The 21,672-nt window shown below is 40.4% G+C and overlaps 1 protein-coding gene across 4 annotated transcripts in view; it reads right to left on the bottom strand.

Annotated features, from left to right (window-relative positions):
• The window catches only part of bahd1 (bromo adjacent homology domain containing 1), a 42,794-nt gene extending 21,627 nt beyond the window's left edge, over positions 1–21,167 (bottom strand). Inside the window, exons 1-2 of one of the 4 annotated variants that reach the window (XM_074691471.1) lie at positions 20,802–21,167; positions 5,236–5,307 (exon numbers count right to left, since the gene is read on the bottom strand). The gene's annotated coding sequence lies outside the window, so the exon portion shown is untranslated. Of the gene's footprint in view, positions 1–2,471; positions 2,666–5,235; positions 5,308–20,354; positions 20,374–20,801 lie in introns of those variants that run through there. The other 3 variants (XM_074691469.1, XM_074691472.1, XM_074691470.1) reach the window with 3 other exon arrangements.
• Between the last annotated feature and the right edge of the window lie 505 nt (positions 21,168–21,672).

Below are 21,672 nucleotides of genomic sequence, written 5' to 3'. Positions count from 1 at the left end.
TTCTCCGCTGTCATACTACAGGTAATGACATAACAATATTTAACCAACAGCTATTGATGTAATCCTATAAAGCTTCATCTCAACATGTTAAGCATTATGAAAGGATGAAAAGCCAAACCCTGTTTAGAATACTACACAGCAGCTGGATGAGAGGTGTTGTCATCAATAATACTCAAACCTGCCACAGAGCCTCAATCTCAAACACAACCCTTTGATTCACCTGGTTTGTGCTTCATTTTTTAGTATTTATGAAATTAATTTTAAAAAAGCATACACCTAAAGGTCTGTGTCATACCACAACGGTAAACTCACTTTGACACTGGATCGACGCACACATGTCCGCCTGGATGTTTTCAAACCATCTCATAGCTCAGCCCGCCCTTATTGCCCAATGACTCTGTGAACCGTGAAATGCAATCCATGAGAGAGAAATTTAATTTCCAGATAACAAGAGGACAGAAGGAGCCTCGCATTGAGTTTCTGTCTGCGGAGATCAAATCAAGTTGCTTCTTTTCAATAAGACAAGCATGCACAATGGAGGGACGGAGGCTCGCTGAAGAGCATCATTATTTTACCCTTCAAGATGTTCACCACACAGACCACAGCACATTAAAATATAGATTCTTCAGCTTCACAGTAACAATGTGGTCATTTTTATGAAACTGCTTTTTCATGTTTTAAACTAGATCAACTTTCAACAGGTTGCCAGTTTTAAGCCACTTTGCAAACTCAGCATCATGTAAAGCAGCAACAGCTTGTAGATTTATAATACTTGTATATTATAATTCACACTTTTTGGCAAATTTCAAGTCTAAAATTTTTAAGTACCAATTTTAGTTTCCAGCAACAGTTTGCAAATGTACAGAAAGATTAGCAAAATGGCATGCATGATTACGGCTCAGATACTCAGAGTGTATCTGGTTATGTCTGGATTTTTTTTCACTTTAACATGGAAATGCACGCACAGCTCTGTCCAACCCTGCAGCGTCTACAGCAGAGATATCCAACTAAAAATGACCAAAGATCGCTTCTTTACAAAGTCAACACAAAGTTATCATTTCAGGAAAAGAGAAGGAAACTTGACAGAAATAAGACAGAAAAAGTAAGAAAGCATGGCAGCAAAGAAGAGGAAAAATAGTTCCTCAAAAACTGTATTAGTGCAAAATAAGTTTAAACTTGCTTTGAAATATTAAAAAAATAAATAAATATAGAAACATGCTAATGTGGAGGCAAAGACAATGAAATGTTTGTGTTTCATTTAGACTTTTTCTGTAAGGTTTTACATGAGTTAAAAGCACGGAAGAAGTGTCTTGTATTCAGAAAGATAAACAGTGTTATAGCTTAACTTTCAGTGCAAGAGGGACGCATTGTCTTAATAATCTTGTCGTCTTTGTAATTTAAAGCAAAACAATAAAAGGAAAGTTCAAGTATTAATAAATGCAGTCAGATAGAGTATTTATCTTCTTTGTTACTTTAAATACAGTAATTCAGTGACCTTTCGTTTCATTCTGGGACCTCGGCCCCAGGTGAGGAGGAGCTGATGAGACACATCTCTAGTTCTGAAAATGACAGAGGAGTTAAAGATTAAAACATTTAGCAGTTTAAGGTAAGTGAAGCGTAACTGACACATAAAAGCTACTTAATAATGACTGACTGTGTGCCATGCACTCCTCTTTCTGATGGCACATTAAGTGACTGTAGTTTGATCTGAAGACAGAGGAGGAGGTGGCTGAGCTGCCTCACTGTCACACACACTCGTTTAGCACAAGGACATGGTGTAGAGCTGTCATCATGACAGAGAAAAAAGCCCCGAGGCACGAGCTTGAAGCTGTGTGTGTGTGTGTGTGTGTGTGTGTGTGTGTGTGTGTGTGTGTGTGTGTGTGTGTGTGTGTGTGTGTGTGTGTGTGTGTGTGTGTGTGTGTGTGTGTGTGTGTGTGTGTGTGTGTGTGTGTGTGTGTGTGTGTTGCCTCCCATATCACCAATAAGTCCACTTTTCCCCCGGAGCAAACGACCAACCATCCTCCACCACCACCACCAACACCCCCGTTCACTTCCATGCAGGTTGAGGCACAAACACCCGCATCCACTCCTTCATCTGGACTATTTAACGCAGAAAAGACTGTTAAAGGGCAGAATTATGCATGCAGGAGAAGAGACTCGCCTACTGGAGCTTATAGTTGGCCATGGTGGTGTTGGTGTTGGTGGATGTGGACGGTGTTAATCTGACAGCATGCCGAAGCAGGAGTGCTGTGCAGGCTGAGATATGAGAAGTAAAAAAAAAAAAAAAGCTCCTCCGCGGGGAAACGAGCAAAAGAAAAAAAACCTCTGATCGTCCTCGATCAATCCGCTCATCAATGTCAATATGATTACAATTACTCGTGTTATAGGCGAGTTGCTCGAAGCAGGCAACCCACCGACCCCATCATCATCCCCCGACTGTGACGGGAATTACAGCCGCGATTCAGCGTTACCTTTTCGGAAAACAGACATCAAATCCATTGAAAATAGTCCCGCTTCGTTTGGTTCCCAGCCCTTAGTTGGTCCTCGGTCGGGTAATGGACCTGATGGACGATCCACGGACCGAGCAGCCCACTGTAGCCGGAGACATGGTGAACAAATCGGTGAGCGGTGACCTACTTCCGAAGTGGCATGCTGGAGATAATATTCATGCGCTGTCTGCATTCACATTCACATTCACACTGCACCGGGACATCCCCACACAACGCAAAATCACGGTTCATGTTCCTGCAGGGACCGGACTGTGTGCGCTATCTGCACAGGGGGAATTTCTCCTCATTTCACGGATTTTTCCCCCTTTAGCTTAATCTCTTACTTTACATGCGAGCGCTGTTTTTTCCTTTCACTTTAACATGGAAATGCACGCTCAGCTCTGTCCAACCCTGCAGCGTCTACAGCAAAGACATCCAACTAAAAATGACCAAAGTTCCTCCAACCAAAGATCACTTGTTTATTTATCTATATATATATATATTTTTTTTTACAAATTTAGTCAACACGAAGTTATCATTACAGGAGAAGAGAAGGAAACTTGACAGAAACTAGACAGAAAAGTAAGAAAGCATGGCAGCAATGAAGAGGAAAAATAGTTCCTCAAAAACTGTATAAGTGCCAAATAAGTGTAAACTTACTATAAGATATAAAAAACTAATAAATAAATACAGAAACATGCCACTGTGTAAGCAAAGACAATGAAACTTGGCTTTTAACTGTTAGAATAATATCAAAATCAACAAGAGTGTAACAACACACCCAAGATATGGATAGCTTCCTGAATATGTTTATTGATTTTTTGAGGCAATAATGGAGAAACATGTTAAAAGATGAGTAAGTCCTGCTTAAAATTAAAATATAGAGCCACAGACATACTGTCACATGTAAGCACAACATACAACCTCTGATGTAGGTATTTTTGGAATCACACAGAAACCTGTGGTTTAATCATTCTGATGCTCCCAGTTTCAAAGTGCTGTCTACTCGGCTATCTCTGTGTGTGAGTGTGTGTTTAAGGTTTGGATTCCATTGTAATGGACAGATTAGCAGCTTGCTTAGTAAAGCCTGACATCAGATGAGTGCAAAAGGGTTAAACCTTAAAGCAGACCTCCTAGTAGACTGGGAATGTGTTTTATAAAGTCATTCCATTTATACATTATGACACAACCCAGCTCTTGAATTACTGTTTATAACACCCTGTGTCATTATGGGTATGATACTTCTAATCTGAGCTCAATTTCTGCATCATCTTGTCTCAGTTAAGAGGAAATGATCAATAGGATTACATGATACATGCAGGGGTGTGTCCAGATTTTTTGACAGGGGGGCCCAGGCTTGGGGGGTGGGGGGGGGGGGGTGGGGGGGGGGTGTAATGCAGCCTGAATGTTGACTTTGTTGCAAAATTAAGGACAACAGGCTAGTGTTCATCCACTTTATCACATTAGAAAAATTTTCATTTTTTTCTCATCCTCAATCAAACCATAAAGAATACTTCTTGGGTTTTGCTCAAGTGGCATCCTCCGGTCTGGGAATATGAGAGAATGCGGAAGTGCTAAAATCTGCTGTTTCAAGTGTCAGCTTGAGGCGGGCTCCGGAAAATACCCGAAGTCACATACACACCAAGCTAAAAAAAGCTGTTTTCAAAGCAGAAATTAACAGCCTGGTTCAAAAAACGTCTCCTGTCTGAGTCGCTGATTTTACTATCGGCACCCACTGTATGGGGGGGTGACTTTTTTTCTAACTCGGCCGTTCGGAGGATAATAAGATCGCGAGCTCCCCCAATAAGAGGCACAGCTGAAGGTCACGTGACCGACAGGCGCCCTATAGCTGTACTCAAAGCCCTTGCCACTACCAGTATGGCCGCTTTAGCCGATATGCTTCATTTTCTGTTTCAGATACAGACGGGTGACATCGGCGAGACTACGTCCATGTTTTATTCAGTCTATGGTTACGCTCTGTTATTTTCACAAAGAAATAATCATTGGAAAGCTGTATGAAGCTGACTTCAAGGATTTAAAGGAATTGTAAATAAGGACCAATATTCTATAAGTGAAAAATGGAGCCTTTGAATAAATGGTATAAAATCTGGTTGTTACACTCTTCTTGGTACCCACGCTGTAATAAGCACACAAAGTCCTTCTTCCCACAACAAAAACATTAATAAGTGATCAACAATCAGCTCTAATGAATGTACATCCCTGATATGGATCCCTGAAGAAATCTATGAGTGATTTATTTCCATCAGATGAATGACAGCAGAAAATAGGAGCATGTATCCCTCTTAATTAGTCTCATTTTCTGGATCCTGCTCTCTTAATGATTCATAGAATCTAATAATGAAGATGAGCGATCAGCTGCTGCTCATCATTTATTACACTACTTGTTGAGGAAACAGTGATAACAGCCTTTCACAGTATGACTCATAAAACACACGTTGACTGTAAAGACCACTCTGCTGCTGGACTCGGTGGGTGTTCATCAGGGGAAAACTTCAATACAAGCACCAAACAGCAGATCTGCTTGCTTCAAACCAAACTGATTGGATGCCACTGTGTTTTAAGGTTAGTGTGTGGTCAGAATGGAGCTCAGAGTAAATGCTGATTGTCCTCATCAATATCAGCGTTGCAGTGTGTAATTAACATCTGTAAACAAGCTGAGTGTGTTGAGTTAATGAGGCGTGAGCACCAGGGAGAGCTGAGGGAGTATAGACTGCTGAGATCTGACCTGCACTGTGATAAACACTGAAACGCGGTAGGGAGAGCCACGGCGCTGAGCAGGATGACTGGAGGCTCGGACCTAAACACAGGGAGCACACTCTGTCATTACAGATAATAGGGATGTAAATGACTGAAGACATACTTTAAGTCATACACTTAGGATTACTAAATAGAAGTCTTTCCAAGCAAACTGAGATTCAAAAGTAAAAACTGTTCAAAAGTTTTTAAGTTAAAATGATTTCTAACCATATTGTCTTGAATCTCAAAACATTTCTAAAGTTTTTTTTTTTGTTTAAACATTAGCAGATGTTGTATAACAACGCACTATCACTTTTATCCTCATGTGTTTAACCAAGGAGCAACATCCAGATTAGATAAATGAAGCCTATGTGGAAGTTGCGCTTCCACGTTGCGCTTCCACAAGTGGATCCTTGTTTATCAAGGATCCACTTGAGGCTGGCTGCAGAAAGACCAGAAACCACGTACACACCCAGTCAAAAAAACCCCTAACTTTTACAGCATTAAAAAGCCTATTTAAAGACTGTTTCAAAAAATAGTTTGGGTCTGAAACGCTAACTTTGCTATCAACACACTGTACGGGGGGTGAATTTTTTTCTTACTTGGTGGTTTAGCAGATATCAGGATCATCTGATTGTCCAATCAGAGACAAAGCTCAGTTTATGTGACTGACAGGTGCCCAATAACTGTTAGGAAGAAAGCTCAAAGTCCGCATTATATCCAATGTGGCTGCGGCTGTGGATTGGCTTCATTTCACTGTTTGAGGAACAGACAGGTGACGTCGCTGGGACTACATTCATGTTTTATACAGTCGATGTGTTGAACAAACATTTTCTGCAGTTTAAAAGCTTTCAAAAGTCCTGTCTTCTTGTCATTTGCATGCATGTGTGTGTAAGTATCTCTCCACTCTGTCTTTTAAACAACATTTGTAAGAGTCTGTGTGAACTATCTAGAAAAGCTAGTATTAGTGTTTTTTCCACTTCCCATGAGCAGTTGCACCCACTGTTATGAGGGCGTGAATGTTACCAAGGCGTGTTTGTTTTGAAGCAAATGAATGGAGGGCAGGTCTTCTTTTAACACTACTTTGATTTGTTCTGAGACAACTTTTTACAGGAAACAAAGCAATGAGGTAATGTAGTTCTGTAGGGCAATTGGTCGAAATGTGACAACAAGAAAACTTTGTAAACTCAGTTTGTACACAGTTTGTACGTGTCCATCACTTGTAATCTTAGTAAATCCTGGTTAGCTATGTCCTGCCAGTCATCTACCAAGCAGAGCTAACGTAACCTCACTCTTCATTTTATTGATAGACTCTCAAGTTTGAACAGACCACTGCAGAATAACTGCTGACTGTGGGTTGGAATGAACATTAGCACAAACAGCTTTAACTGTGTTTTAGCATCTAGCCCGTGCTCTATTACTCTCTTGTTTAGTTTTCTTCTGCTCTGTTTTTAAAACTCCTGTTCCAGTGTCCGCCATTACCTCAAAATATACCCAAAAAATTGTTTCCAGCCACGAAACACACAGATATCTTTTTTTACTACTAAACTTTGTCAGCTGGTGTGGTGATGGCATAGAGACTTCTGCATGCTGTAAGTCTATACGACCACAGATAATGAGAAATAGAATTCAGAAATGTCCTATTTAGGAACTGATAATCTCATTTTAAATTGTGGATTATAATCAATCATGTAACTGGAGGTGAGACTTTTTTTCAAGATCACTTAGAAACTCCTCACAGAGACTTTAATGAATGTAGATCTTTAAGTTGAGATGGGCTGCTGCAAATAAATATCATGACAATAAAGAAACAACCATCTCACTGTTGATCTCTTTTACCTTTATAGTTAATATAGTGGAATAAGCATTAATTTTCATTTTGACATAACAAGCTAAATACTCTTTGTAGGAGCTTTAGATGTGTGAACAAGGACATAAGGAAATAAGAGAAAGGGAACAGGAAAACAGGTGAATGAGGAAATGAAAGAAACTGAGAAACATTTGAACAAGAGAATGAGGAAACTGAAAAATAAGGGAACCAGGGTAACAAATATTGTCAAGCAGGCAAACAGCACATCTAAGGGTAGGTTCAACTACGCTACAGGACATTTTTGACCTGATCATAGATCCATGTGGACACGGAGATAGTCTGTCCTGTCAGGAATCATACACCTGTCTGTACCTGAGACATCGTAAGACATGTAGACTTACAACCATAAAGAACTTCAACCTCTCAAGGGTCGTCTGCTGCTTTTTATCTTCTTGGTGTGCTCAGACTGTTTTCACCTAAAATATCTCTTAAGTTATCTGCACTTTACTCTTATTTGACAAGATCTTGCCCCAGAAACTCTCACCTGAGGATATATTTACTGAGGATGAAACATTTTTCATTTAGAGTTGCAGGGATATCATCGGACAGAGTGAAATAACACTATAATACTTTATTGATCTTCCTCTCTGCTTGCTGCTGCCTGAAATATCAGAGCTCAGATTCTGCTAGAGAGAGGCTGCATGCAGGCTACAGAGCGTCGGAGAACTGGAGACTGAAAAAGTGAACTCAGCAGAGTCAGAGTTCAGGCAGGTATGTTCAAGGGCATGAAGGGAAAGATCAGTACGGAGGCCAACAAGTGAAAACAACCTGCAACTGCCCAAATAAGAGCCATCAGAAGAAACGGGGATAATGTCTTAAACAGGGTGCCAGAGTCAAAAACAGCATTCACAGCAAACAGAAACACATTAAAACAAATATTGAAGAAAAAGTGATGGAAAAGCCCGAAACAAAAGCAGTGGCAGCAAAAAAAAAAACAATCATTTCCAGCAAATCATCAGAAAATCTATTGCAAAAAAAGCCATTAGGAAGAAATTATAAACGTTAAGGCAACTGTCAACCTTCATCTCAAACATGACGTAAGAAGAAGTCACGCTTGACTTTACAAAAAATGTTATAAACAGTGTAAAACCAGGACCAGCTAGAACTGACCACATCTGAGGAAAGGATGGATGAATAGATAAAGGATGGAATTTTATGAAAAGATGCCTTGCAGTCAAACAGCCGAATATGACTCATTAAAATCTGCTCATGCCAATTGATGCTAGCTTTTTTAAAGAAAAATTTCAAAGGCCCCAAAGTCCCATAAAAGATCACTCAAATCTTGTGTCTTTAACACGTTTTTATCTTGCATACAGGAAATTTCTTGATAGCACCAGTTGCACCATGAAGACAAGTCAATTTCTGACAAGATGATCAACTAGTGTACACAAACAAATTCTTCCCTCAAAATTACTACCTCAGGCCCAAAAGATCATAACTTCTTCACAAAAGATGATTCATTCATGGGACGGAGTTATAAGCAGTAGGGCTGGACAATTAATCGGATTTTAATCGTGATTTCAATTTTGCCATCTGACAATCATAAAAGCAATATAATCGAAGAAAAACAATTAATATGCCATACAGTGTAGATGTATGCAAGTTCCTGTGCTTCATAGCTCTTCTGTGTTCCATGTGCAGCCACAGCGAGTGTGTGTGACTTATGTGTATCAATAATACTGTATGTGCCACTTGCTGGTTCTTTAAAGTTGTGTTTAAATCAGTACTGAAGTTTTTGAATAAATGAATAATTGTGTATATTAATTGTGATTTCAATATCACTTAAAATAATCGGGATTCTTATTTGTACCATAATCGCCCAGCCCCAATAAGCAGTTAGTAAAGTAATTTCATCTTGTGTGCGCAAGATTATCATCTCATGGGAACAAGTTGTAATCTTGTGCTAATAAGATGATTTGAAGTAAACAAAATCAAAACTTGGTTTTCACTACATTTTTATGTTGTGTTTGCAAGATTATAACTCGCTCCCACACGATTTTTATCTTGTGTACGCAAGGGTACAAGTTGCATCCAAAAATAAGTTTCTGATACTGCCTGTTGTGCTTAGGGATGGGTACCGAATTAGGTACTTTCATAGGTGCCGACCGAATTCTGTCAAAAATACCGATTCACGTAAAATCAAAAGGTAACATGTTTAGGAACCTAAATGCATACTTGTGACTGTGAGAAAGTGGAAGAGAAGGCGTTTGTCTATGCTGGACATGAACACATCATTGCAAGGTTAAATATTGAAGAATAAAAATGTTAAATTGAAAAGAATGTTTGTTTACTTATTAGAAAATTATATTTTCTAGCACATAAACACAAAAAAGTACTGAAAATTGGTACCATTGAGTACCAGTACTGATTGCCAGGTACCGGGCATCGGTATTGTATCGTTTCAAATGTTAAAGGTACCCATCTCTACATATGGTATAATAGCAGGCATGTTTGTGTTACACCCCAGCTCAGTGCACTGTTAAGGAGGAAATATGAACAAATTAGAAAGTTGCTGGCTTTCATCCAAAAGTCTAATTAACAGCCACAAGCAAAAAGCTCCCTCTAGTGAAGAAACAGGAAATGCTAGACAACAACAAAACCTAGACAAAACCAATCAAACACTGAGATTTATAGTTTTAACACATCAGAAAGAATAAACATCGAAACATTCGATACATTTTGGAAAGCACCTTTTTCCTGACATCATTCTCCTAAGATAATTAATGTTTTCCAAATGTTTTTTTTTCTTTTTTTTTCACTGCCGTATTTGCACTTGAACAGTCTTTGTCACATCCCTGGAGTTTGATGTTGTTCCGGTCTAATTGTCCAAACAGCTTACATGTAAACACATAAAGCCGTTCAGGAAGACTCATTACTTTGAGTTATTTCAGCGATCTGTCGTTGTTCAACAATCTGAATACTGTGTAAAGTTTGATCTAAATGATCCACAGAGTGTGTTTGGAAGTCATGCATGGCTGGGAGCAACAGTGTGGGAAGTATCTGGTTTGTTTGCATGAAAACAACCTTTTGTTTTGGGTTAATGATGACAGAGAGGGGATTTTACCCTCTGCTGCTTTCGTAATATAACATTGAAAGTTGATCACATCTCTGAGAATCTCACTCTACTTAATAAAGAGAAACACTTTCACTGTGTTGGACTTCAAAGTATTTGACTCATCAGTGATGTAAAAGTAGGTGAAAGTCAATATTGTTCAGACAGGCGCTGAATCAGCACAAGAACACGAGGCAGGTACGCTTGAGTTTGCTGCTACACAACATAACAGGTAGTGAGCTGTTATTTGTCAGCTCCAGCATGCAGCTTACAGATGTATAGATGACAGTTCAGCAGCAAAGAGCAGATACAGGACAGGAAGTGTAATTATCTGCTGCTACTGTTCCTCTTCAAAGAGACGGGGCAGGATGCCAGGCAGCCTGACTGGCAAAGGAGGCGAGGAAGGGTGGAGGGAGAAATAAAGACAAGGGAGCCAGATGAAGAGAGAAAGCGATGAAGACTGAATTTAAAAAGATCGAAGAGAGGGGTGAGGAAGAGGAGAGGGAATCTCACACTTTGGCTTTCACTGAGAGGGATAAAAGTCAAACTAAGTAGAAATCAGTGGGGCTATTTTTTACATCCTCAGCCGTGCTTTTCTTTGCTTGACAGCTCCTCAGGGATACAGACGTTTGAAATGGACTTCCTGAGAGAGCGAAGGAGAAGAGAAATTAGGAGAAAGTGTGAGAGACGTCGACTGAAGGGTGGTAGGGGGGGAAGAGGCGGAGGTATAAAGACAAGAGAGTGATGGATTGAGATAGCGCAGAGAATGGAGACAGAGAGATTGTCATCATCATCGTGAACAATGACTCTCTGATAGAGGAGGCCTGTCGCTGGATTCTCTACCCAACTGGGAGGGACGGAGAGAGGACTAGAGAGGGGGGGCGGCCCCGTCTGCCCACCTGCCAGCGCCTCAGTCATGCTTTTTAGCATCTGCCAAGCTGAAGGACGCTCTGTGCCATGTGCTTTTCACTGAAGGAGCCTGACGTTTGTCACTCACAGCGAGGGCTTCTGTTCTGTCCAGACTCAGCCAAACAAGGTTGAATGTCCTCCCTACATACAGACACACATATCCACACACACACACTCACACACCATGTAAACAATCCAGTGTGTGTGTGAGAATAAAGCGAGACCCCGGCTCCGAGAGCTCCACATCCACTGCAGCTGTGTGCCGGCCGACAGCTGACGCCAGGGCTGCAGGTCTCTGCTCTCTTTCTGCTGCTTCCCCCACTGACTCCACCTCCTCTTCTTCTATGTTTCCATGAAACAGACCTGTAATTTTCACAGCTGTGTCTCAGGCATCGTGCCAGGGTGAGTCAGGGAAGAGACACTGAGGGAGAAGGAGTGAGAGAGGGCCTGCTGCCTAATGGCTTTTAGAAGAGTGCCGGCTTCAGCGCAGCTTCACTTATCCAGAGACACCCAAAATTTAAACCAGAGGAAAACTCAAACAAGATGAAGATCTCAAAGCAAAACTGATGAGCAGCATGAAAAGGAGTTTTTAAGGGGTCAAAAAGAAGAAAATTCAACGTCAGTGCCTCTACATCAAGCAAAAAAAAAAGACAAGACATTGATAAAGGACATTAAAACTGGGAAATGAAGTGCCTGTTTATGTTTGTGTATACAAGTAATAGTTCGTAGCCTTCCTTTTAATGTTTGGGTCTCAAAGTCTCTTTTCAGCTAACAAAACAAACTCTGTTTCCCCTGATACCATATTTAGTCCAAGCCTCAGACTGTAACTCTGAAAGGAGAAGAGGAAATTGAGTCGAGAGAGAAAAAAGCAAAAGTTTTACAGTTGTGTGTACGACTTGAATATATTTACAATATTCAAACGTATGTATCGGCGTGTCCAGCCTCCTGATCGTAACTTTTCAGGATAAAAACACTCTCTGTGCCTGCATCACACACATTTACAAAACTTTAAAATCTCTAACAAACTCTGAGGTTTTGAACACCTCATGTCAGTGATAAAAGAGCTCCTTTCAGATTTTAATAAGCAATGAAGAAATATTCTTTTTAGTTAAAGTTAAAGTCTGGAAAAACATCATATTTTCATAATTTTATGTAGCTTCAACTGGATCAATCACCCAGCCCTACCTTGCCTAACCTGCCCACATCATTTGTGCTTGTTTTCAGTCGTGTGGCATGTAGACTCTGCAGCTCAGCAGTCAGATCACTCAGTGAGCACGTGAAGGTCTGCACTGGTTTAAAAAAACAGTCTTTCTTTGAATTTGCTAAACATTGAAAGTGTTGAGTTTTCATTTTGCATGAAGCGCTAAAAAAGTGAGAGGGAAGGTTTCAGGTCATATGATACACTCTGCACATCCTGTGATGTGACTTTTGAACTTGTGCAAAATGCAGCTGCAATAGTTAACACCAGGACATGCGCCATAAACAGGTTCAATGTGTGCTTCTGCTGCCAGGTGCGTAACACACTAACTGATATGTTTGACTGTTTGATGGGATTGTCATACAAGAAAATCAGGGATGCACCAGAGATGGCAAAAGTACCTGGATTCCTTACTTGAATAGAAGTAAAACACCTATGTGAAAAAACAGCTTGAGTAAAAGTAAAAAGTTCTGATCTAAATATCTACTTGAGTAAAAGTAAAAAGTACAGGCTCTGAAATGTACTCAAAAGTACTTTTAAAAGTAAAAAATATTCCTATTGCATGATTCACTGACTGTAAACACAGGAAAATTTATATGGAGCTACTTTAGCAATGTTATTGTTTGAAAAAACACTACCCGCCTAGTGTCCTAATGTACTTGATGGACTGTTCTTGAACACCAATTCTTCCTGGAGTTTTGGTTTGTGCAAGATGCAATGCATATGCCAGGAGTTGTTTTTAGCACTAACAAACCCAAAAAGCTCTTCTAAATAAGGCCATGGTGCTGCTCCTGTGACTGTGTGGTACCCTCACCGTTGTCCATTTTGTGCAGCTGCTCGAATGTAAGTGGTGTAACATGCGTGGGCAGTGTGGCAGTCCTGCTCTGACACCTATGTTGCGGTGCCAAAAAACAAAAAATATATAGGCCAAGGCTTTACATATAAAAGTAACAAGCCTTTTTGGGAAATGTAGTGGCAGAAAGTACCTATATTTATGTTGAAAATGCAACTGAGTAAAATTAAAAAGTCAAAAGAGAAATAAATACTTCCAAAAGTACGAAGTACCTGAAAAATCTACTCAAGTACAGTAACGAAATATTTGTACTTCGTTACTTGCCATCTCTGGGATGCAGCAATCCAGCTTTTGTGGATCGGATACTGATACCGATACATGGGCTTTGGCATTGACTGATACCGATACCAGTGTTAAATAACAACCTGCACACCCTACTGTGGACAAGACTGGTCATGTTTTGGGTAAAACGCAAAAAATGAGTTTATGGAATCACCGAAGTTAATACTTATTTAGACTATAAAATATTTAAATGTTCACCATTAAAACAATTCTTCAGTATGTACACAAGTTTTTAATCAAATGTAAACTTTTATACCCTGTAGACTGATGCAGCAAAAAACAAAGCAAGTGCATCAGAAGTAACATTTTAAATCAAGTAGCAAAAAGCGCTGGTAAAAAAAACAAAAAAAAAATTTAAAAAAGGAAGAGAGCTGTTTGCCTGGATCTCTTCCCACTGGTACCAATCCAGCTTTGAGGTACACTGATACACCGATAACCGATATTACTGATACCACCGATCGAAAATATGATTTATCCATGTGCGGTGCAAGATAAGCAAAGAGGTACCACTTTATCCACAGGGGGTACCAATGGCAAAACTAGAACTCACTCACATAACTTGAAATACAAAGTTTGTTAAGTCTGTTTCCTCAGCAAGCTAATAATCTCTTTATAAGGCACCCACCCCACAGCTATTTCAGGCTTCACATATAAAGTAGAAATAATTGTACTGCTGGTGGTTTTGTTTGTATTTGTATTTGTAGAGACATCAGTCTGTGTGTTTACACGCAGCTTAAGAAATTGGACTATGTGCTTAGTGCTAAGCACCAATACTGTGCTTAGTAGTAATAGTCCACAAGGGATCGGACTATTAATACGCATGTAAACAGCTTAGTCAGACTAAGAACGGACTGAGCATAGCTTGGTTGACACACATAATGTAATTGCTATTTGATTCAAATGTGCATGCATTGGCTCTATTGGACTGTGGTTGGCTGTGACAGGACTCGGCAGGCTGTAGTGCGCCTCTGTGCTCAGTGCAAGCAAATTTATATCCAGAAGAGGAAGTAGATGACCATGATAAATACGGTCGCTGAGCTCCAACACAACAAATACCATGGCAACAAAGAGAAAGGAGTCTCAACTTTGGAGAGAGGAGCTTTCCCTTTAATACAGCGAAACTAGTTTGATACGCACACAGCTCGGCTTATCAAAAAAAAGGACACAGCGCCACCTATCGAAGTGGGGTGAGACTTTCTGGGCCAGAAGTCCAATTGCCTTTTCTGCTTCTACACAGACAAGTCTAGATCCTCTGCTGTGACTTTTCAGTTCAACCATGACCTTAGCCAGATCGCTGCATGCATGTAAACGTACTGTGTTAATGTTAATTTCAGTCTGCCTCATCATCACCTGATAACATCTCACAGGAGCTTTAAGAGTCAGAAAACCAAAAGTAACAACTCTGAGGTTGTATAGTGGGTGCATCCAAAGTGAAGGTACATGCAAAAACAACAACAAAAAAATCTGTTTTTACCCACAGCTTTGCTTTTCCATGACATAGCACCAGGAAATACAAACCTGCATGTCATATTTGTTCCTCTCGTCTTCCTCCAGTGAAGCTTTGTATTGTTCAACCATCACTCCTGTTGGACATCTTTTTAGCAATTTATTGCCATAATCCCAGATTCCTACTAAGGCTGGATTAGGTTGAATTACAAGAGATATCTAAGTGGAGGCCCTACAACTCTTCAGGGTTAGGATTAAGTGTTGATACTCTGGGATTTAATTGTTTTGGGCAAATTTTAAAGATGTGTACATCAAAAAAAGACTTGCTGTGGTTCCTGCTCTTGATTTGAAGTTACAAAGTCATCACTATGTGCAATCCTTGCCCAAAGTGAGGATGACTTTTACATGAAAAATGCAAATTTTTAGAGAGAATGACCTGTATATAAAAAACATCAAGAGACAGAGAGCTTGTTTTCAGCCCTGTGTAGAAACTCCACCAATGAGGTACCTTAACTTACATGTAGCCTGAGAGGCTCTTTTTCTGTTTTTTGCCCTGTATGTTGCACAATCCATGACGGTGGTAATGGGAGGAATGGGGGGTCTGTCAGGGGTCCCAGTAGTTTGTTTTTGCCTCTGGGCCCCTCAGCAGGTTAATCCAGCCTCAATCTCAGTGCAGATCTTGTTAAGAGTTATGTCACAACCAGATGAAAAGATGTCCAAAGGCTCAGGTTGTAATACTTCTGAATAATCCTTGAAATATCTGCTTCAATCCCTGTGTTTTAGCTGCGCAGTCTCATGTATATTTACTGTGTGGTTGACAGAAGCTCAGTTTCTGACAGGAAGAGGTTAAAATGTAAAAGTAGCTCGTACTGACTGGCTCCCAGAACAACGTGCCTGCTGAGCTGCAGGAGCTCCGGATAGATAATATTTAACGTCCCCCTGAGTGGCACAACAGCGTGACTATGATGAGTGTTTTGGAAAAAAAAAAGGGATGTGTGTGTCAGTGTACTTTTCCAGTGCCACACAAAGAACAATAAAAGCTTTCACACTGGGCGGGATGCTGTTGTCACTTTGAGAAAATATTTTCCTGTGCTAAAACAGATTGGCATGTTTTTAATTTGAAAGATGGTGAGAGTAAAATATTTCTTTCATTATTTATTGATGTCATCAGAACAATCAAGCACCTGGGACAAAACCACATTGGTTTCAGCGCTTTTGACTTCTCTATTCCCTGATGGGTTCATCCACAGACTGAACCTAATTTATAGCGTGTACATATATGGAGACAGCACAGAAAGCTGATGCTGATACGACTGCCTACAAGTCATGTTAGGGATGGGAATTACAGAGTGACTCATAACAGGCAGTACGTCATGGCCCAAGACAGTGACTTCTACAGCAAACTGACTGCTGCTTATGTTCCACGCATCCAGGTTATTAGTGGCATCACAGGGAACCATGAAGCAGTGAAAACTAGAAAAGCCTCCACCAAGCATATTGTGATTGTCACCAACACTTAAGTCCTACTTTAATGTTATACTCCCTCTCAGCAGACTGCCTGCTACAATTTGGAGTTAGATGCAGGTTTGTATGATAATTTGTTTCCTGACAGTGTTGAAAATTACATCTGTCAGAAATTATGGTGACCTTGTCTTGTATTGTTTTGCAAAGCAATCCGACCATTTATTGTGGAGTTATATACACATTTGGTGAAAACAGCCCTGTCTCACAATGATAAAGAATCCTTCAAAAAGAAGTCCTGGATCCAGACAGTGATCCAGATCACCTCCAAAATTTAATCACTTCTTTCTTATTCCATTTTGAACATTTTCTGAAAGTTTCATGAAGATCTGTTTGTTACTTTTTGAGTTATGTTGTTCACAGACAAACAAATAGACAAACTCTCCCAAAAACACAACCTCCTTGGTGGAGGTAATTAGTAAAGATGAAAGAGGTGCTCTGCTTTCTCTGCAGTGGGCTCCAAAATCCATTCTTCCAGAAGCTTTAACTTTTCATGAACATACACAAACACACACACACACACACCTGCTACTAACTATCTTTGATCTGTCCATGTCAAAAGCAAGAGGAGATTTCCTATTCTCATTTTAGAGACTCAAAGTCTCTGACTTCTTATGTTCACAACTTAATATCACAAACCTGTGTGAGCCTTGGGTATGTCTTAAATTTTGATTCTCAATAAAATAATTAAACCACTTTTATTTGAATCTGCAAATAAATCTTCTACTAAGTGTGTTTGTGCAACAGGAACAATTCTGAAGATGTATTTTAAGGGTATGGATTAAGGGGCCGACTGTTTATCGGTCTGGCTGATATTTAACATTTGGCTGATTATCTGCAAGGGTGTTTCATGCTGCCTTTGAAATAAAATGTCATTTCATTGAGGTCTGTTTTTACCCACTACTTTATGTTACTGCTTGCAACCATAGCTACCTTCACTGGGGAGAAAACCTGAGTATTTGTAAAACTGATTCACACATGAAGTGTAGAAAGTGTACATTTTCCTAGGATAACTCGTTTGTATTGCTGTTGTGCATATTCATCTATATTAAAGCGGTTATAAATACGTTATTTTTGTTTTGATTTTTTTACCACCAATGCAAATCGATTGAAGTTTGAACCACTAATAATCAGTGGCAGCATCAGCCTCACTAAAAACAATACTGGTTGACTCTTTGTAGGGATTACAGGTTGGGTATTGTAATTCAGCCCCCTCTCAAGCTTTATGAAAATTCCCTCAGAACGATGTCATTAACTCCAAATAAAAATCTTGATCCTCTTTTCTGACACATTAAGCTAACAAATCCACACTCTGATCATTCTCACTTTTCACAGACTGATCCAGGAACACAACCACTGTCATGCAAGCAGGCCAAATAAGAGTAAATGTATGAATACATGAATAAATGGCATGGTTTATCTAATCTCTTCTCTAGAGCAAAGTTCAGTGAAGTACCAGAAATGACTGAATCAAAAAGATTTAATTCTGTATATTCATTTTTAGGTGTGTTTTTACAGCACTCTTGTTTTGGTCTCATTGCTAACCCTGTTCCTTTTTTAATCCTTTCTCTTGGAGCCCTTTCTTCTTTCTCTCTGAGCACATGTGCTCAGTATCTGAGTAAGAAGTCGGTGTCTCCTTTGGGAGTATGGTGTGTTTTGGGTGACAGGAGGCACATCCTCCTCCCCCTTCTCTTCCCTCCTCCCCCTCCTCCTCCCCCCTCCATGTCCACAACAGGATACTTCTTCAGACATAATGGGATTATGTGCAGGATTGATATCCAGCTTTATGGCTCACGTGTGGGCACTGCACCTCTGTTCAGCACGCTGCTATGACGAGCCTGTCAGAGTCGGCTGTGGAGAACAGGCTGGACACAAATCTACGCCGACCTCCAGAACTGAAGCTCTATTGTCAGGCTTTTCTGTGCACAAGAGGCTTTACAAACACCATTATACTGAAGAACTCACTGGGTGACTTGTTCGTCATGCGTTATCACACAGATGTCACGTCAAAGCCTGTTCTGTTCAACGGGCCACACAGTGGGGAGATAGTCAGCCTTTCTGAATTAAGGCAGATTTTAAAAAGGGACTGTCTGATTATTTTCATAAAAGGTGAGAAATTATTAGTTAAGTCCCAACAACTTGAGACTAAAATGCCTAAAATGACCAACCAACAGAAGCATGTAGCCAAACTAGAACGTAAAAAACTCTGTTACAGGTATAAGAACTCCATCAGCTGAGTCAAGAGCTTCCCTGGCTCGAGTGCAGGAAAAAATGGAGCCTACAGATTGTGTTACATAATCAAGACCGAAGATGTTGAAATAAGAAAGAGATTCTATTAAAGGGGCAACTTCACATCATACATCACCTTAAGCCGCCAGAAGACCCTACAGGATCCTCATCAGTAAAGAAAACATGAGCTAATCCTGCTCTTCTTACATCACTTTTTTCCCCAGCTGGCACTGGATGTCAGACTGCGACTTTAGAGAGGTGCTAAACTTTGGGCAAAGATGGTATCCTGACTGCAACATAAACCATCAGCTTTTTCCTTTTGAATTTAAAAATAAAAGTCCACTAAAAACCATTATTGAGCTGACACAGAGCACCATTAGTGGATGAAGGTTAATCATGACCAAACTTTAGCTCCATATTTCCCCAATCCCAGGGTCCTCCTCAAAGCCCATGTCCTGAACCCTCACAGACTGTGACCATGTGAGGCGGTTGAGAGTTTGTGAGAGCTACAGGTTTAAAAATGAAGACTAGGACTCACCATCTTTGCATTACATGCTGTCTGGAAACAATGCGGATTATCAGAAAACAACAAAAGAAGCCTATCTACTGTCTGCAGCACAGTGTTTATGTATTTCACAAATGAACAAAAGTCTGAAGAAATGAGGACACTATCATAAATGACACTTTGTTAAGTGGCAGAGGGACAGCTGTCAACACGTATAGTCAGTGTAAATGCACCTCAAAGACTATGAATGGGCGTGGAGTTTGATATTGTGTCGTTTAGGGGAAAGTGGATATCTGTCAACAGGCCCACTGTTGAATTTACATTGATCACCACTGTTTGATTTAGTTGGAAAAATAGTTAAATTTTTTTCCAAAACACATGGAGACTTTTCTCCGCGGACCCTTTCTCTCTTCTGTCCTGTCAGTCACCAAACATTGTACTTTTTATTCAAGAATTTTAAAATTATACTACACTTACTATTAAATTAAAAAAAACAAACCAACAGATTTTCTCCCTGATTACATCATCCAGACTGAACACACCTCTCCAGAATCATTTCAGCTTTCAAAATTAAAGAAGCTCACGCAACTTAACTCTCTACACCGACACATTTAACATTCAAACTCTCACCAAAGTTAGCCTCAAAGTCTGAATGAAGATATGAACTTGTTCTTTAACGTGTGGCACATGGATCCTGTTCTAGTACAGCTTGTACTTCAGTAACTTAAAGATAGAAGTGTGTGATTACTGTCCATTAGGGCTGGCTTTGGAAACACCCCACCATTTTTCATTATAGAGGACATACCAGTGCTGAGACTTTTCTCCCTTTGCTTTATAGTAAGTGTCCATAAAGCCAGCAGCACATCTCATGACACATCGCTTTACAAATTATTGCTTTATGTAACTGGATAATTGATATAAACTGGGCCTCTTAATCTCATAAAGTTGACAGAAAGCTAATTTTAATGGTTTTAGATAGCTAAATGATGTGTATAAAATGTTCATTAGATGTTTCTTATAGGCTTACTGAGATTAAAAATCTCCAAAAGCTGTCAAATGATCAGGGTGAAGAAGATTATCAGGAAAAGAGTTAAGTAGCATAAAACTGGAACTCCCCAGTCATCGCAAAGAACATTCAAATTATAAATTAAATATGATGCATGAGAAACCTTTATATGGACGATTCAATTATCATCAAAACCTGATGTACTAGTTCAGTAAACTCAAGGATGAATCAGCTCACCATTCAGCTCTAAACCAGAGGAAACAACCAGACAAACACCAACAGAACCTCTCAGTGTCTCCATCGGCTTTTCAGTGCATACAGGCCAGCGTTATCAGCAGCTATGTGCAGTAGCATAACACATCTTTTCGTGTATTTCGGCCACAGACACAAACTCCGCAGCAGAGTCGAGCCTCAAACTTGACTCTCGAAGGAGCTCGTGCGACATTTTCAGCGAGCACGAGCGTTATTCCTCCAAAGCTGAGCTCTGCCCCGTGTTTACCCGACATGAAACAACTCAGCCACCTGCACCACCAAGACTGAGATGTCCAAAAGTTTCACCAGTAAACGGAGGGATCTGTATCCGACACATTATGAGCCGAACATCGAGCCGCCTCACCGCTCGCTCCTGCCCGCTTTGACACTTTCAGTTTAGCACGAGAGCAGATAAGAGCTGTACTCACTTACCGCTTTGGCCGACTGTAAAACAACTCCGCTTGGATTTTTTTTTAGAGACAGAAAGATCACTTCAGCAGGGCGAACGAGAGATGCGTCAGGTGTGCGCTTCCTGCAAGTGAAGGGAGAAAACGGAGCGGAGGACGACTCATGCTGAAGCTCCTGTCGTTAAACTCCAAACTGCGCGTAACGCGTAACACTCGCAATCCAAACACACTTCGAAGCACAATCCAGCTTTAAAGACGCGAAGCGAGCTGCGTGGAGTATTCAACGAGCTCCTGCAAACTACAGCTTCACTCCAGCGTGTTTTTACATAACAGCATCATCCGCTTTTTATGTTGACGCATCATGTAGCGAAAACATGGAGTTTCTTAAAGGGCCACGGACGCGCCGTCCACATGTCACCGTCCCCCAGCAGCCCCTGCTGTGGCGGACAGATGGCTTTCACCTAGTTAATATCTGTAAGCCCTGCTCCTTTTGACACTTGTGTTAACCCTGGCAGGCAGTGAGGGGCTGAGTAAGTGAATGAAGGATCTGTGGCCTGGCAGCTCTGGCTCGTGTCCAAAACCTGCTCCGACATGTGACTGCACGGTGCCTCCTCCAGCTCTGATATGGAGGACTGTAGTGTTGTCATTTTCAAGTGACTTTGTGAGTTTTATTTATTTATCATTTTCCCCGAAGTTGTACTTTATAACTTGAGGAGTGGATTTAGGGCTTCTGTCAAAAGCAAAAAGTGGATGGAGTTGCTTGTCATATTTACTTTTACTTTACTTTTATACAGGTGTCTTAAGATAAAACAGTGAAGAAACCAATGGACAGTTTTTATTTTTTCTAAACATTTGAGTTAATTAGTCTCATAAGCTGTTAAAGCTGTCACACATAG

The sequence above is a fragment of the Halichoeres trimaculatus genome, unplaced genomic scaffold (genome assembly GCF_033239565.1).
Source record: "Halichoeres trimaculatus isolate MK-OKI-2021-1 unplaced genomic scaffold, fHalTri1.1 fHalTri1_scaffold_17, whole genome shotgun sequence".
NCBI classification, from domain to species: Eukaryota; Metazoa; Chordata; class Actinopteri; order Labriformes; family Labridae; genus Halichoeres; species Halichoeres trimaculatus.
Note: the sequence above shows the minus strand (reverse complement) of the source record. Positions and strands in the feature narration are given on the sequence as shown.